Raw genomic sequence first — 18,952 nt, 5'->3', positions numbered from 1 at the left:
TGAATTCCACGGCAATACGACCAGGCGAAGCAGGCCGCCACTTGCCGTATTGCCTTTTCTTTTCCCTTTGCCGCTCCTCGTATTCACGCCGCTCCTCATATTCACGCCGCTCCTCGGGAGTCCTAACTATGCGTTGAACTACCCATAGCGGTGTTGCGACAACAATGGAATCAGTTGCTGGGCTGGTTCCTTTATATATGAAAGGCCATAATGAAGTCACTCCCCACGTCACACGCTGCCGTCGCCGTGAGAGTTTGCGCAAGAGTAATCTTTACCGGAAAACTTATGCGGGGAACGCGGTGTGCTTCGCATTGTTAGCAGGAGCGCTTTATCATGAATCATGTGGTTTGAGTGCTTGTTTTGTGCTTGTCCTTAATCGAAAAGAATGCTGTCCTGTATGTTTGCATGCGTGATACCAAAGAATGTATATATGCACTTCTCGCTTCAATTGCGGGAGGTCCTTCTCTCCGTGAGAACGACGCCGCGGGAAATGCTGACCAACTAGAGGCTAGCAGCCTCGCTGTAAATGTTCGTGAGCTAAAAGTGTTCGTAAAAATAGGTGCTATAGCCGATCGTAATGTAGGACATACTCACAGTCAAGACAACCAGCCAAAAGCAAAGAAAACTTACGAACTCAATTTTTTTTAATTGGGTTCTAGATCCCGCTACAGATGACGTTAATAAGGCTTGTAGAATAGCTAGTCGGTGTTCCACATACAAATAAGTTGCGCTACCCAGTTTGCAGGCAAATTAGAGGGAATGGCAACATTGTATTTCGTATTGTTCACGAGTAATCTGTGTAAATCATCTAGTTTGCCCTGTAGATGACTGCAATTTATAGAACTTCAAAGGCCTTGCCTTGGCTATATGTCTCTATCGTCCTTTAGTCGTTCCTGGCACATAATTTTGAGCTCAAGGTGTACCTGAATGTTGAAACCCCAATCAAAAAGAATATTTGAAGAACACTGGACAAATTTGCCGAAAATGTTTACGCGCTGCTCATGCTACTTCTGAAGTGCGGGTCAGGGGGTGTTTGTGCGTACCAGAACATGACTCGAGAAATGTCTTTTAGGCAGCTGCCCGGCAGGGTAGCGTAGCCGAGATCCAAGGAACGATGAGTGAATTCAAAAACAATATGGCTGAATCAGTGCGCGTTAGACATTGCGCGTTTCGACAGCTGAACATATCACCACGCGCGCAAGGAAAAGAATGCGGGTTCTGACAGTTTTTCGGCACAGCGAAATTTGCTCCCGGAGATGCATAAAAAAACTTCGCCGCCCGGCCACCCGGAAACGTTTCCCTGTTCAGAAGCGGAGGGCATCGCACTTTTTTGTGTACCTAGGGGAGCCGTCTTTCAACGGGAGCTGCTCCACGGAATGCCGCGAGCTGAACGCATCTCGTTCCGTTCAGCCTCTCTTGTTTAGATGAAAAGTCCGCAGAGACACAGCTTGCTGCGGGAGGGAAGAATGTGCGGGACTGGAATTTCTCGACATGCGTCCTTCTGGCTTTGTTTTCGATAAGCGAGGGTGGTCGAGCCAAACATACAATGAAATGACAGAGCACACGCTTCTAGGTTGGACACGGAACTCGGGAAGGCTTTACCAGAAACGAAGCGAACGAATGTTTTCTGTTTGTCCGCTAAAACAGCCAAGAGAGGGAAACGCATCACAGTTTGGAGACAAGGGGCGCTATAACGTAAAAGCTGTTCCAAACTTTTCTATTCCAATTCTGATATCAGCCTTCCACGATTGGTCAAAAACTTTTTTCGACCACGCCCAATTCACCTGTCTGTCACGCGACGTCACGAAAACCGCAATACCTCCCCATCTGATATGATGTGTACACACTGATTATGCATGATTTGACAGAAAAAAGAAAAACAGTTATTTCTGATTCGACCCCATTTCGTCATTAGCCCTCGGCTATTGGTAAAAAGTTTTCGGGCTGCACCCACTTCACCTGCCTGTCATGCGACGTCATAAAACCGCACAAAGTCACCGCGTCAAAGTGACGTGTACGCGATAAAGGTGCATTAATATGCCGAACAAAACTGAATTTTCTTCGGAATAGCCGCAGGCTGCCCCGTTCCCAAAGGAATAAAAGATGGCTGCCGCCGATCGCTGAGACGCTGGCTACTCGCACCTGCCGGAGAGCATGGGTGTATTTGCGTATAACAAAACTTCTTGCGTGGCCGTGTAACGTGTTCGAACCCTTTCGGCACGTTTACCACCTCATTCTGCCAACTCTTCTTTGCTGAGGGTCAGTTTTAGCGTCATTCTTAAGCTTCCGTTGCATGCCGCCACGATTTTCGACCAGCCACCACAAGCTAAGTAAGGGAAAGCCGACTAATCGCAGACGCCGGCACCACCCTCTTCATCCGGTTATCGATTTTCAGTGCACTGGCTCTGCCCCAGTGAATCCCTCTCCATTTGAGCGTTCTCCTCGCCTCTTGTCAGCCAATTAGATACGACAAGCCGCTCAATGTAGGCAATGTTATTGGTCTTTCAAGCAAACAAAAGTGACCTCCTATGAACGAGCAGAGCGTTTGATTGGTCTGTTCAGACAACCCTCCGAGTGACCGCCCGGTGCTTGCGTTGGTGGTTACGCAAATTTGACGTCTGGAGATTGGAATAGAAACATATTGGAATAGTTTTACGTTATAGTGCCCAAGAACGGATACAGTAGCTATACATTGAGACTAACTCTGCTTGGATGAATCACATCATGTGATTAAAGGTTTCGGAACCCTCGTTTAGCTTTCCACAGGTTCAAATATATTCATTTAGGCTGAACATTCTATAAGAGAGCGATATTAATAAAATCTGTTCTGTTTACCCTTAAACTGAGTTTACTGCAGTTCAAAGGAGCAAGTGATCCTTTTCTTTACTGTGTATATTCTACTCATGCGCCGGAGTTGTGAAATACTTTACGGCAGCTGTTTCATCTTGTTCTAACGCCTTCAGGATTTCAGTCTCTAATGATTGTGCCTCTTGGTAAACATGTGAACCGCAGCGTTGCCTTTTCTCTTAGATTGCTATCTGTAGGATGCGCATAATGTGGAACGGCAAACAGGCACTGATGGAAGCTGTCTAATCTTAGCAAAGTGTGAATAAACATTATTTCGGAGACCAAGCTGTCCGTGCCGGAAGGCGGGCGACCACCCTATTTTCCAGGTAGCCGTGGCCCTGTGGTGATAGCCTAAACCAGTTCACCAGCCGTAGCTGGTCCTGAGGATTTGGGCTTGTCAGCTGGGCCTCCCACTTTTCTTCTTTTAAGGCTCGGATGGGCGCTTCCATAGGTTACTTGTTGCATTTGGTAAGGGGTGTTTGGCGCATTGCAGAATTGGCAGTATCTTGTATATGTTGAGGGGTACATCACGTGCCCTAGAGTGCCGTGGAGGTAACTGCCCATCTGAAGTCGGCGAAGTATTATGGCTTTTTTTTGTAAAGCTTGCAGTGTACTGGCGGGTATTCCCGCTTGTGCTTTTATAATGTGCCAGAATATTGTAATACCTGCTTCGTGTCCTTTCGTCTTGGTCTGGCGATAGACGATGTCCAAATGCGCGACGCACATGTTTTGGGGCGGCGGCGTCGAAAAAAAGAACTATGTATATATATATATATATATATATATATATATATATATATAGTCTGCTCTGCTGACGTTACCATTTCTCATCAAGGTGTACTTAACATGCTCCTCCGGTTACAAGTAAAATCATCTGTTGGTTCAGACTGCATTCCCAACACCTTCCTTCGAAGTTATGTGGAACATTTAAGCAAATTCCTTGTAGTAATCTTTCAGGCCTATCTACATTCCACGGTACTTGCGCTCGATCCGAAAGTAGCACGTGTTTTGCTTATATTAAAAAAGGTGACCCAAGCTCAGACTTCAATTACCGACCGATTTCCATATTATCCTCTTCTTGTAATTTAATTGAACGCATTGTTGCTGACTACATTAATGATTTCTTAAACGAGCGCAACGTTTTATCTCCTTTCCAACACGGCTTCAGGAAGCGGCTCTCGAGAGTCACCCAATTAAGCACATTCACTCGTTCCTTCTGTCCTTGACAAGGCTGGCCAAGTAGATGCGATATTTTTCGATTTTCAAAAAGCATTTGATGTAGTTCCCCATGACAAATTATTTGTAAATAATTTAAGTAATTTAAGTAGCGTTATTTGCGTCGAAAACAGTGCGTAGTGACTGATGGGCAGCCGTCCGATTCTCGTAGTAACCTCTGGCGTGCCTCAAGGCAGCGTGCTTGGCCCACTACTATTTCTTATTTATTGTAACAACATAGGTGATGTAATACAAGCCCCTCTCAATATTCGTCTGTTCGCAGACGACTGTATCATTTTTAACGATATTAATACAGTTAATGATCAACCATCTCTTCATTTAGCCTTAAACAACATCTTGAGCGGAGCAACAAGTGGGGAATGAAACAACTCAGATAAATCTGTGCTTCTACGTATAACAAACAAAAAACTACCCATGAAGTTTTCTTATTCTTTTCGCCAAGTCCCCTTGGCCGAAGTGAGCGAGTACAAGTATCTTGGAATTACAGTTACAAACAACCTAAATTGGAATAGCCACATTGCTGCTACCACATCTTCTGCTTTCAGAAAGCTATGTCTATTTCGCCATAAGCTTAAACATGCATCCCATGAAGTAAAATCATTAGCATACACCACTTTTATTCGACCCAAATTGGAATATTCGTGCGTTATTTGGGACCCGTTTACCAAAATCAACCTTAACGCCTTTGAAAGGATACAGAAAAGAGCCATAGATCTTACTTTTTCCAAATACGGCCGAGAAGAGTCTATAACTGAATTACTGCGGAGAAATGGTTTTCACACCCTACAAACGAGACGAAAAATATTAATCCTAAAGTTCCTTTACTTTTTTATAAACCTGTAAATTTTCTTTAGATCCTAGTCCCTATAGATAACTCTTTCTGCACCCAGGGGAACCTGGCATTCCCACCCCCTCGCTCTCTCCCCTTACGTTGCCAGGACAGACCTCTTTAAATTTTCTTTCTTTCCTCGAACTATATATAGAAGAATGGAACATCATCCCTTTCCATCATCTGAACTCCCCTGAATCAATTCAGACCCATATTATGAGTATTTCCTAAGTAACATTGCTGTTTGGTGCTATATTGTTTCATTTATTAAGTTTTATGTTTTGCAATTCTGCCTTTTGTACGCGTACTTTTTATTTGTTAGCTTGCCCCTCCTGTTTGGGCCACACGGCCTGCAGTATGATGTAAGTATATATATATATATATATATATATATATATATATATATATAGTCACAATCATTTGAAAACCACACGGCGGCCGCATTTCGATGGAGGCGAAATGCGAAAACACCCGTGTACTAAGATTTAGGTGGACGGTATAGAACCCCAGGTGCGCCAAATTTGCGGAGTCCCCCACTACGGCGTGCCTCATAATTAGATCGTTGTTCTGGAAAGTAAAACCGCATAATTTATTTTTTTAACAATCATTCGAAATCGAGAGATGATCACCACCAAGAAAAGCGTAGGGTAAATTAGGTTTAATTGAAGTATACACTCTAAAAACTAGGAAGGGTATCGCAGGAGTGAAACTGCCGGTTCACTCTTCAAAGCGTCGTTTTACTCTCGCAAAATGTCGAGGAGAGTGAAATGCATTGTTCACTCTGTCACCAAGGAGAGAGTGAAATGCGCTTTTCACTCTCCCCTTCCGAGAGAGGGAGTGAAAAGACTCTTGCGACAATAGAAAAGAGAGACTCTTGCGGCAATAGAAAACAAAACGTAGCGTAATCTTCTGCTTCAACCTTAGGTGGCTGGCCCCGAACATGGCAATGTATCATTCATGCACGCTGAGCAAAGAACACATCGTTTTGCTTCTAAGAGAACAGGCCGCCGCAGTTCAAAGGAACGCGTAGCGAGCGCTCTACTTTTTCGCTCGGAGTGGCTCCACCGCGCGCGCGCGCGCTCAAGATCGCGGAACAACACAGCCCTGGAGAAAGGTGACCCGTCCAGCGAGCAAAGGCCAGCCGAGGGAGATCGTGTGTCGGCCATCTCGCGTCGCCACGAAAACACGACAGTCGTTCGTCATGCCTTGGATATAACAACAAATCCTCCACGGTAAGTGAATTCTAACTGAGGTGCACATTCTCCGTATATGTCATGCTATCGCCAGGAAGTCGTCGCTGCGCTTAGCCGACGCGATTGACAAAGGACTAGGCGTACGCGCTGTCTCTCGATGTCAATCGAAAAAGCCAGTCGTCGCGATAACTGCATGTGATTTTATCACTTTGCCGTTGTCTGTAAGAGCTTTAAAAATCGCAAACGCTGCCAGAACTATGGTATGTTCAATAAGACGCCAGGCGAGAGGACGCTTAAAATGGTTAGTTCACCAGCCTGTGATTCCGAGCCTATGCGGAGCGTGATTAGCGTGCGTTTTGTGTGTTTGAATTTATTCAGTTTGGCAGTCTACTGTGTACGGAACGCTGTTGAACTAAGGAATCACATAACAGAAGGCGTCATTTTGCTGGCAGCATGCTTTTTTTTTATAAATAAACCGCGCGCTTGACGGTGTCTCGCGCAGAGGGAATCTGCGACCACTGAAGTTACGTGCAGCACCAGTGCTAGTTAGAAACTTGGCCGCAGGCATTCAGCTGCATGCTGCAAGAGGTCAGTTGGGCGCGTTATCTTGAACTTACTGAAAACGCATGAGGAATCCATGTTTTATGCTGAAAAAAGTATAAACACCATATAAGCGATCTTGCGCGCGGCAGCTACAAGCGACGCGACGGAGATGGCTGTCGCGTTCGCTCGTCGCCTACAAGTCGTACTCCGTGCGAGCGACGATTTTGAGCGACGCCTCCCCGGTGTTGCCGGCATGAGGGTTGCAGTCACGCGTGACGCGTGCTTTAGTAATTTACGTTGATGTATTTTACTATAAAAAGTAGCATAAAATATTTCCGGAGGTCTTGCAGTACGTTCTTATCCTTGCACGTATAAAAATTAAATCATTTGCTCGTTCCGCGCGACAATCGGTAGTATTTGAGCGATGTATGTACATCCAGTTCCGGCTTCGCGCTATTGGCTAGTCGCTCATAGCACTTCTGGGCGACGAGCGACGATTTCTAGATTTCCAGAACCGAGTCATCTGTTCAAGCGACGGCCCGTTTTGTCGCTCGAAGCCGTCGCTCGTCGCCGTCGCGCACTAAATCGCTCTCACAGTGTTTATCCCTAAGACTGAACTGTTTTTGCTCATGTTGAAATGGTGTGATTATTGGTCTGGTTTTGTCTCCTGTTGCGGTTTTCGTGCACTGTGCGAAACTGAAAGGATGCTTATGGTCTACGAACTCGGTGAATTGTCGAGCAGCTAGTTACGCATCGGCATCGAATATAACGGCTGCTGTGTGGAATTACAATTGCAGGGGCGCTTTGCATACGCTTATTGTTTTGGACATGCCTGTGCATTTGCTAATATGAGTTGGCGTGTCAGAGTTATGTCATATGAACAGCTAAATCAGCCTTCCTCTGGGGGTTACAAGCGTAATGTGTGCATTTTGCTATAGCATGGCAGATCAAGATGTGTTTATCGCTTAAATATTTTTAGTAGAGAAATAAAATATCAAAAGAAAATGTTGCTTTAATTCCGTGTTACCAGTCTGTCGTACACAGAACAATAGGTTGGTGTAATAAACTAATAACTGCGGTTTAACTGCAACTTTTACATGCCTACAAGAATCTAAAATGCTAGATTTCAAACTGCAACAGTAGTCAGGTCTGTCAAAAATGAACTCCACTGCGCACTTCATGCATGAAAATAAGTTCATGCCTTTTAGTAAGCTTAGATGCAGGCCGCAGTGAACTTGTTAGTATTGAAATGTGGGTAAGCTTGCCATAACAAGCCTTGTTGCCCTTTTTTATAGGCACATCCGTATATCCATTGAGCATAAGGACAATATTTTCATCCCTACTGAGCATCATGTTTGCAGCTATAATCCTCAAATTATGGCTTCAGCAGTGGCACAACCAGGGATGGTGCGGGGGGGGGGGGGGGGAGGCACACTGGGCACGTGCTTAGGATGTGTCACAAGTGGTGTTTGCGATACACCAGACTCATGACAGACCTATGACGTCTGAAAATGACCAATATTCTATTCATTAGCAGGAGTATTCTAACATTCATGAAAAACAAGGATGAACTGTGGTTTATTTGTTTTTTTGCTTAAATCTAAAAATTGAAGTTAGTTTAGCAGTTGACTGTTGCATTCATTTGGATGTTTTGCATGCACTTCACTAGGAAGACTGAGAGCTAAGACTTTTTTATTGCCATGGCCTTGACTGTCTTGATGTTGTTTTGCACCATGCCCTTGTATTGACTTTTGCATACGATATTTTTCAGGCACCCGCTTTATATAACGCAAGAAGGCAGCTGCAAGGACACGAGGATGTGAAAGAGCCAGTGCAGCGCGACTTCACGTAGTGCAGAGGAGCCAATGCCAAAAAATCAAAATACATTGGCATGTTATTTGGACAACAAAACTAGTATGTGGGTATATTGGGTGTACCATTTGACCAAATGTCAACAAAATCAAGATACAGTATGTTACACGAAGATGAAAATTCTCACGTCATCTAACATCTTAACATGGTATATTTATGTAATGTCTCTGATTGGAAAGTCAAATCAAGTATGCTCTCTGGAGACAAACACATTGCAGCAAGTGTCATTGAAAAGTTAAAAATGTGTTTTAAGAAAGCTGATTAGTTCTGAGAAGTGACTGCTTTTTGTCTTGCCTCTCAACAGATATATCCATGTGATAAAAAAATAGTGGTACAATGAAATTGCATATTTGCTTAGCGACATGATACATACTTGCAATGAGCACGGTGCCTGTGTTTACTATAAAAAGCAACAGCCCACCCGCCGTGGTTGCTCAGTGGCTATGGTGTTGGGCTGCTGAGCACGAGGTCGCGGGATCGAATCCCGGCCACGGCGGCCGCATTTCGATGGGGGCGAAATGCGAAAACACCCGTGCACTTAGATTTAGGTGCACGTTAAAGAACCCCAGGTGGTCAAAATTTCCGGAGTCCTCCACTACGGCGTGCCTCATAATCAGAAAGTGGTTTTGGCACGTAAAACCCCATAATTTAAAAGCAACAGCCCATGCTTGGTTAGGTTAGGCCAACTACAACATGCAGGCATGGGTGATTGGCGCTTTTTTTATTTCTGTGTCGTGAGGTTTATTGACGTGCGTATAGGTGCAGTGGCACGCAGTATGGCTAGTACAAAAAAAAGGGGGGGGGGGGCAGATATATGTAGCTCACTGTACACGACACAGGGCAAAGGAAATCCGTGTTCAGTAACTATGTTAAATGCCATGTACGTAAATTTTACAACGCTACTCGTTCGAAGCGCGCACAGGTGCATATTGAAGAAAAGTTTCCAGGGTAGATAATTTAGTTCGTAATTTACACTAATTTTGCTCTAACCACGAGACATAATAATTTGAATATACTGCACGGAAAAAACCTAGAGCGAATTAAATTGTGTGTCAGCTTCGTGTGTATACTTATAGTCTTTCCTATGCATTAGGTTTTTTGCGTAATGCATTAGTAGTTGACAGCCTATCTTATGATGTGTACTCTGTTTACATTACAGTTGTTTATTAGTTTACTCATTTGTTTTGCGACTGATGAAATGCCGGCATATATATATTTTCCACATTTCACATAACCCTGTATGTTTTGCAGGGACAACCCAGGACGTGCATTTCTCAGCACCCAGTCAACTGCCAAAAGTGACTCAAACACAGGCCACCAGTAAGTGGACAACCGTTGCAATTTGACATTATGCAGTTGGCGGCTGCCTTGTACGGAGGCTTTTTTTTTTAATGAGATGGTGATGTCATTCTAATGTACATTTTGACCACAAAGGTGCGATCATGTCTCACAGAGGCATATATGGTTGCTATTCTCTGCGAGGGACGTGTTCTCGTGTTCGTGAAGCATTTGTGTTTGGCAGTATTGTCGCCCAATGAGTTGGATATAAACACTAACTCGCCACTGCCGGCAAGTAGTTGCGAGAAACGCATTATGACGCTGTAAAGTTATTTCATTAATTCGAAGGAAAGTTTCGCAGCAGGCAAAAAGGTTGCTATTCCAGGTAAACATGTCTTTTTCTCGCAGGTTATTTAGCCAAACTGTGGATGCATGAAATTCGTGACTTATGAATAGATTTTAATTTATTCTTTAGTAATGCTTCTAAAAGAGACTAGAAATAGCATGTGACTACCTCTGCAATCAGCAGACCATACATTTACAGTCATAAGTGGCAGTTCCATGCAGTCTGGCACTTTATATAATCTTTCCTTTCAGCAACATTGGAACTGGTGGCTGCGTTTTCAGAAGGAGAAGTGCACTTGACACTGTATATGAATGTGTGAATTCGGTTTTCTTTGTATGTGTCGGCTCACTGACAAACAGTGCAAAAATCTGTTGTACCATGAGCCTGACGACGCCTTCTGGTGCTAGAAATGCGGCACTTCGTATTTTATAGTACTGCATGACATTTAAATCAAAGCTACCACATAAAATGATCAAGAAAACTAACCGCTGTTATAGCTGTTTTCCTCAAAGAACGCTTGTCCTTTATGGGCTGTGTTAATCTGAGCTCTCCACCAATGTTTCAGTAGTATTATCCCTTAGTGAGTGAGAGATTGGGGGCAATTAATCGTGTTAGTGTTTAAGTGGTGTCCTAATTATGTGCATTTGTTCCAACAAAGTTGTCTAGATTACTTTATTGTGTAGTGTAAAGCTTATGAAACCATCAGCAGCTACTGAGTTGCTAACGCGCATATGGATTTGTCACTATACAGGTGGAACTCGGCTGTACCACTGCAGTGCTGCGGAAATTGCCTTCACCAGCGGCTTTGCAACAGCTGTTTCGCAGCATGTCGGTATGTGTTAATTTATAATTATGTTGGGATGGGCTAGTATTATGGACCACTGCTACTCTGTATTGTGACAGATCCATATGATAAGGGATGTAATGGGCACAGCGAAAACCTTTGAATTTTTTACTATGGTACATAAACAGGCTCTCCTTTTCGTCACTGGAGCAGGAGAGAAGGGCATGCAGGCACTCCTGAATGTACATATATTTCAAAACATGAGAGAGACATACGCACACACACACATACACACACACACACACAATTAAACTAAAGGCAGGGACGTTCCATCTTTCATATTGAATTGAATTGTGCAGCGCAAAAATACAACACAGACCACAGAGAAGCACACATGTTAACAGGTTTGATACACACGTTAGTTCAACAGATTTGATACTTCAAGTGTGCTATTTTACACAAGGGGGAAGGGAAAGGGGAGAAAATCTGAAAAAAAAGTGGAGTGGAAAAAAAGGAATCGTGCCAAAAAGCATGAGAAGCATCGCGCAGCCAGGATCACCAGCAGGACATCTAAAAAGCACTCTGATAAAATTACATACAGGACAACCTTACGTATAGTTTGTTTCAATCAACTCAGATCACATGCAGCCATTACTGCAATCAAGTTGTTTCCTTATGTCATATGAGGGAATGATGTGGGCCCAAAAAACTGTTTAGAGCTGAAGGATTATGTTCCATTCTAGCCTCATTGCCTGCTTTTTTATCATATTGTTATCAGCTGCTTATGTTAGGGACAAAAAGTAAGAGTACGAACTGTTTCCCAATTCGCCATTCCACACAACATGTATTTGTGACTATATGTACATGCAGATGATCCATAGTTGAAAAATATTCAGTACAGTAGAATCTCATTACAAGATGCACTTGGTTGTAAGAGACATCTGAAAATGGTTTGGTTGGTTTTCCAATGTTTGCCACGTTAACAATACTGTATACAAGAGACACCTTTGTTACTAAGGGTGACTTTTTAAGTATTCACTACTTCGAAGGGACACAACCCAGACACATTCACTTTGTGCACCTTGTGTGCTCCGAAGGGCGTAAAGATCACGCAATCCTTACACAAGTCAATCACACATGTCTCTTTTAGCATGGACCAGAAAAGGAGGGTAACGAGGACAGTGCAGGGCAGAAAGTGTCGGCAGTTGAAGCTGACGAGCGTCTAAGAGCACCTCAAAGGTACAGCGAGCAACAAGGCTTGCAAAGTGAAGTGTTTAAATTCCAGAAGTTGGGAAGGAAGCTAACACAATCTACAGTCACTAAAAAGCTGTGAATGTCTTCTATAAAGGGCCCCTAAACCACCGAGGTTGAAATTTAGTTGCGGTGTTGCAGTTCTACACAATAAGGCAATGAACAGGTAGCCACGAGAATTTTTCGAAACGGTGCAGTAATAGTGGAGCTACGTGTGTTTGATTATCGAAAAGTAGTCCCCACTCATTTTACTCTTTCATCTGGTACACGCCATATGGACAGTCTCGTCTTTTCCTTGCCTAGTACACCTCCAAATGTTACGGGACAGGCCGACACCAACGAGCTCTGTTGCTGCCGCGCTGGCCCGTCGTCCTGCGAGGGGTGGCGCTAATACAACGGAACTGTATGGTGACTCGTATTGAAGAGCCTCATAGGGAGACCCTTCTGTTGGCGTTTCTGTTCTTTGCCCCCATTGGCTGCCCACAATGGCATCGCGCGCAACGCGACGAGGAAGAAGGAGTGTGTGTATTTGCTTGCAGGCCTTGCCGGCAGTCGTACACTTTCGTTCGACCAATCGACAGCACCGGAAACTGGTGACATCATCAGAGACAGCCTGGTGACGTCAGGACAAACTGGGGGGTGCAGGATAGGTCCAGAGAGGCGCACGGGGTCATTTTCTTCATATTGTGGTGCTCCGGCAGTGCTACGCACTCTGGCATTTGGCTTCGTCGTTCGTGACGGCATTCTGATTTTGATACGCGTGTTTACTTGAAATGTTCAAAAAATGTCGAGAAGTGGTTTAGGGGCCCTTTAAGCCACCCTGAGCATTTATTCATTCAGATATATCAAAACATACTTTAGTGATGATGCATAATAAAGTGATCTAGTCGGGCTCCTCAGTGTCTCAAAATTTTTGGTTTCGAGAGACATGTTTCCCGTGCCTCTTGAATATCTTCTGATGAGGCTTTACTGTAATATACACAAACAATTGTGTAACTCCTCCTGCAAGTATTATTCATTAAGCCCGGTCACTTATGTGCAAAGCTTGTGGTTAAGTCTTGATGTCCGTACTTTTTAGAGCTATATCTATTAATTCATGCTGTTCTTATTGGTTCTTCGATGCAGGAGACAATGCCTACGAAATTATTGGCCCTGATCATGAGAGCCCTCAAGGGGCAAACAACATCTCTGTTGCAGAAGTGAGCCCGATACCACTTGGAAGTTACCATGACAGATGACACGGCAGCAATAGATACAGAGACTGCCATGTCTACTGCAGCTGCAACAGTGTACGAGGCAAGCAGCAGCGCGTCAGCATCAGCAGCAGTGTCAGAAGGAACCACACCAGGCCTGGTAGAGCAACATGTGTGCTATCACTGACTTTTTTTGTAGTGGATACAACTCATTTGCTCAACATACAAAAGCTTTTCACCACGACAGTGAGCCAGTGTTATTGTGCAGCAAGTGCAAGACTAAGTTAGGTGTTACAACACAGTACAAGCATCACCTTAATATATGCAAATGCAAACATATTACAGTTGTTGCCTCCCCAGCCAGCCCACATAGTGACAACAATGTTGAACACATGGTGGGACACACCTCTCCCCCATTACAAGATAGTAGAGACTGTCAGTGTTGTTGCTAGATTGACTGGTCTTTGTAGGCAACTAGAAGGACAACACAGGTGTCATAAGATCGTTGTTGATGTTGTTGAAGAGGTAAAAAAGAAGTTTGATGCAGCTGAAGTGCCAACTGATATTGAGCAAATCAGAAGCAACCACCTGAGAAAGCAACACTATCGAAATTTGGGTATCTATGTGCCGCCAACTCTGGTAAGAATGGCATAGGACAGAAGTGTGATGAAAATCACACAGACACTGCTGTTGCATCACTGGCCACAGTGAGCAGCGACTTGTAGGGCAAGAGAGTCAACTGAAACTAACATTATGATATAGTGTCATGCTCCCATGTGACCACTTTTCAAGTTATTTTGCAAGATACAGCTCAACCTCCAGAAACGAGACTGCAACTTGTCTGTAAAAAAGCTTTCACAAAAAATTATTCATAACACTATTAACATAGCAGTATCTTTTTTTTGTGTCGGTTCGAGGTTTCCGGCTGTCCATTAATGCAAAAATTGAGGAAAAAAAGAACATGTGTCGTACTTACACCTTTTTAACAAGTACGAGGGGGACAGAACTTTTCTAGTCATGCATCTTCATCATACTATCAAGTTTTTAAATGCCTTTTATAATTATTATTACCAGTTATATCTGAGTGCATTTTTTGCATGTAGCAGGTGTAAAATCAGGTCAGTTGGATCAGATGCCTTATCTGCAAGCGAGCCCTATATTCAAGAAATTTGAATTAAAATAGTTACGTTAGAGACGCAGTCTTTCAGCACTTTATTGCCTGTGGTTTAAGCATTGCTCAATACTTTTGTGGGTGGCGATTTCAACCGGCACAGCACTGCGCTTTGCCACAGTCACATTTGTCTTCAAAGCGGTGTTTACCATTTGTGTTGATCTGTTTGTGTATGCATAGAGCAAGTTTTTAATTTATATTTTTCTGCATTCTTGTGCTTGCACCAAGCTTGTATAAGGCAGTTACAAAATGTGGGTCACTATAACGAACTGTTCTGTTGAGCTTACACTTGCAAATAATCGTGTTCAGATGGCCGCACTTCTATGCGGGTGCACCGCTAGCTTTGTGTATGTTCTCATGTTTGTATAAAGCTTATATAAGCTAGTTAGAAAATGTATGTCACTAAGCATTGTGATATTCTTTAAAAGAACTGCTTGGTTGGTTTTACACTTGTGAATAAGTATTGAGGCGGTGGTATTCCCATGTATGCCCACTGCTAGCTTTCTGTGTCCTCACGTGTTTGTATTAAGTTTCTACAAGGGAGTTACAGCATGTACGTCACTAAGCGCTGTGATATTTTTTAAAGAACTGCTTTGTTGGTTTTACGCCTGTGAGTAATAGTACTCGGGTGGCACTAGTCATGTGTAGGTACACAGGGACCATTTGTATACATTATGCTCATGTAAAGCAGTTACAAAGTGTATGTCACTAATTACTGTGATATTTGTTGAATTGCTGTGATAGTTTTACACATGTGAATAATAGTGGTCAGGACACAGTACTTGCGGTGTATAGTTGAATTTATACACTGCCAAGACATGGGCTGTATACGTACCAAAGAAATGTATGTCATTATATTGTTGTGATTATTACTGTTTGGATTTTATTAAACTGTAATAAAATTGTTTCTTGTATCTATTGAGGTATGGCAATTTGTCATGCAACCAAACTGAGGACCTGAACTTGTGCATACAAATAAACAGCTAATTTAAGAGTATACTGCTCATATTCTGCTAAACCAGTTTAACAAATCTTGTACTACAATGCTGGAAAAATGACAGAGCTGACTCGGATGTACAGAAAAAGTTCTGCACTGGCTGAAGGACTGCCCCACACTGGAGTTCGTAATGTTGCGTTTATTGGAGTAGAACAGAAAGTGCACTTCTATTAAAAATGCGACAGTCGGTGCAGAAACATAAGGCAGACGAGCGGATGTGGCACATTTTTTTCAGGGCCCTCCATGCCTACTACTGCATTTCTAGCCTTCCTGTGCTCTGCGTATAAGCCCCTGTTCAGCCAAGGTTTTTACTCCATGACAGTTGTTCTACTGGGTTCGTAGCAATATTGAAGAAAAAAATTCAATGGTTTTCAAGGACTTTCGAGGCCCCGACACAGTAACTTCAAGGACCTCGTGCAATGTGTGTAGTAGTTTGGACAGGCAATAACTTGTTCAAGAACACCGTTAACTTTAATGCAAACGAAAGAAAACAAAACAAATCGCATTTCAGTGATTTCAAACATTTGAAAGACTGCTAATTTGCCTTTCACCGCCCACCACTAAACGCACACAAGGAAGCATTTCAAGAAAGCGCTCAAAGTTTTTCTGCAATAGCACAATTAACTACTTGGACCTGCAACATTTGCAGTTTTTGAATACTGTTTGGTTTGACAGTGTATGTGATGTCATCTGTTGCCTCAGCTTTTTTCACCATCAAATAAGCAATAGTCATTTCTAATTTCTTTTTATTGTGTCTGTCGCTCTCAATTTACTCTTCACGGCTTCTCTTCGAATGCCTCAACTGTTGAGCTTCCTGCTTCTGCTCCTCCAAGCACATTTGTCGCCGGTTCCATGTGCATAAAACTGGTATCTGCAGCTCCTTTGTAATTTCAACTTTAAGGATGTCGCTTTCCTTCTATTACCTCTAGAGACAATTTTCTGTGACATGCGAAAGAGTGTCACAGAAGGGAAAAAAAGCGCTTGGCAATGTCTGCTAAGTCTAGCCAAGTGTAAAAGTTTAAGGACTTTCCAGTACTTCTAAAAATTCAAGGGTTTTCAATGCCTTGAAAATGGCATTTTAGAAATAAAGGATTTTCAAGGATCGCTACAAACCCTGGATTCTAGCACCTAAATAATTTTACAAGCTTATTTTGGCATGGAGTTAGGAAATTCATGCTTTCTAGCTAACGCTGCACTATATCTGTACAGTGAAGCCACGAGAGCGCAACTATTTTGGAGTAAAGAAAAATACTGAAAGCTTTTAATACCACTCTTCTTTTTTTCTATGGAGCTTCGTATCGCCTAGTTAAGTTTACGAATGTGCCTGGTTTTGGCGGGCGTTTCTTCGACATTTTCTGGAAGAAGCAGATGTCTAGCCCCCGTATTCAGAAATGTATCTTAATACAAAGCTCATGCTTGACTTGATATAAACGACGCCTGGTGCGAACGTCCCCCAAGACGCTCACTGCCTTTCTTTTGGTGCGTTCACGACTTGCGTCGTTTAGATCAAGTCAAGCATGGGCTTCAAGTTATGATGCATTTCTGCATATGGGGGTAAGCGTGCACAATTCCGGGCAACGCGCTGTGCCATTGACACTGAGAGAAAACGGGGAAAACAGAGTTAACCACTTATGCTCCTAAACTTTCGCGTACCTGTGGTGTGCGTGTATCGTGGAAGAAGAAACAGCGCAAACACAAGGACGAAAAAAAGCATCAACCACACCAGCGCTTCGTGGTGTGGCATGTTTTTGCGTCGTCCTTGTGTTGCGCTGTTTCTTCTAAAATGCTCAACCAACTAGCCGGCAAGTCCATCCTGTGCATATATAAATTGAACACACGCATGAGTGTAGATGGTCTTCGAAGCTTTTAGAACGAGCACTGCCACAGGATACGAGCAGTGCACGCGTAACAAGTGGACACATTAGTCATTTAAACATGCGTGCCAATGCATTTGACGCGGCTATCGGCATAAGCAGTCTCCAAATGCTGGAATGCACGCGCTTCAAAACGCTAACGATCCGCTGCTAATGCTGGACAACAGCTCTCAGCGGACTGAACCAAACTCTAAACTAATGCACTTGAAAAGAACGCCTACACGGCAGCGTGAGGCACGTCGAAATGCCTGGTACTGGCGTCGCAGTTGCTCACCAGTATACGCGCGAATTAAATTCACATACGTGGATGGTTGGCGCAATACTTTGTATCCGCGTATTTTGGAGAACATGGACTGGAGAAGCACTCGATCATGAGCTGAACGGCACATTTGTTATTTTCCTGCGGTGACGACAAGCCGTGAATAGTTCTCACGTTGTCGTCTACGTTGTCTTCCTTCGTTAGTCGTAGCAAGGAATGGAAATGATGCAAACGCACACGTATTCCAGTACACAACAGCACAGCACACTGCAGAGAAACCCCACCCACCACAGCCGATTCATCAAATACGTTTGGTATATATATAAGCTCTAAAGGAACACGACTGGGCGTGGCGGCGCTGTGGTGTAATGGTTATGATGTGTGTTTTGAATTGTACAAATGCGAGTGTACGCGGGTTCGAATGCACGTGATGTATAGAGCATTGTGATTCTTGATAAGTATGTGATTTCCTTGACAATTGTATTCTAATTAGATTGTGTGACTCCTGATTGTGAAATTTGCGGAGATATTTACAGATGAAGTGTTAATTCGCTTTTTTTTCTCCTCAGTGGCGTTCGTGACGCATACGCATAGGCCACTTCAGAGCAGTCACGCCTCACGGTAGGCAGCAAATAGCCAGGAAAAAAATGACTTTAAAATCCTGCATAACTTTGCTCACGCCTATTCTGAAGGCCGCTTGGAATCGGGCCAGTGTCTCTGAGGAGCCGCCTAGGGAACAGTATATCAGCGGCCCTAATTTGATCTGATTTCCTGCCTGCATGCGTGACCAGGACTTGGCTAAGAGGGTATTGGGAAGAGTACTAGCACTCTGTTCTGAAGGAGTACAAGCACTCTGTTTGGGGGAGTAGAAGTACTCGGTCTGGCGGTGCACTATTAACCCTGCGGGGAGAGTATCAGCACTCTGCGGAAGAGTACTAGCACTCCCTGTGGGAAGAGTATTATCACTCTGCGGAAGAGTACTAGCAATCCCTTGCGGTGGAGTAACAAAACTCTGTCAGGAGGAGTTGACCTACTCTCTCTCAAAGAGGGTCGATCTACTCTCGAAAAGAGAGTGAAATATGGGACAAGCAGCTACTCCCTCAAAGAGAGTGCCCGGCACTCCCTTAGTTTTTAGAGTGTAGAAATGATAAAGGGACATAACAGTGGGCGAACAAACAACGTGCCGCAGGTGGGATCCGCCCACACGCCTTCGCATTACACGTGCAATGATTTAGGCAGGTGTGCTAGATCTAACCGTGAAAGAAATCGTGCCTCTTGG

The 18,952-nt window shown here is 43.7% G+C and overlaps 1 protein-coding gene and 1 long non-coding RNA gene across 2 annotated transcripts in view; both read left to right on the top strand.

Annotated features, from left to right (window-relative positions):
* The window catches only part of LOC126531163 (uncharacterized), a 127,806-nt gene that overhangs the window by 26,580 nt on the left and 82,274 nt on the right, over positions 1–18,952 (top strand). The gene's annotated exons all lie outside the window — the stretch shown is intronic.
* LOC129385070 (uncharacterized) lies at positions 8,940–15,457 on the top strand. Its single transcript, XR_008612614.2, has 3 exons — positions 8,940–9,840; positions 10,896–10,976; positions 13,305–15,457. It is a non-coding gene; the product is annotated as an uncharacterized lncRNA (long non-coding RNA).

The sequence above is a fragment of the Dermacentor andersoni genome, chromosome 5 (genome assembly GCF_023375885.2).
Source record: "Dermacentor andersoni chromosome 5, qqDerAnde1_hic_scaffold, whole genome shotgun sequence".
Taxonomy (NCBI): Eukaryota; Metazoa; Arthropoda; class Arachnida; order Ixodida; family Ixodidae; genus Dermacentor; species Dermacentor andersoni.
Note: the sequence above shows the minus strand (reverse complement) of the source record. Positions and strands in the feature narration are given on the sequence as shown.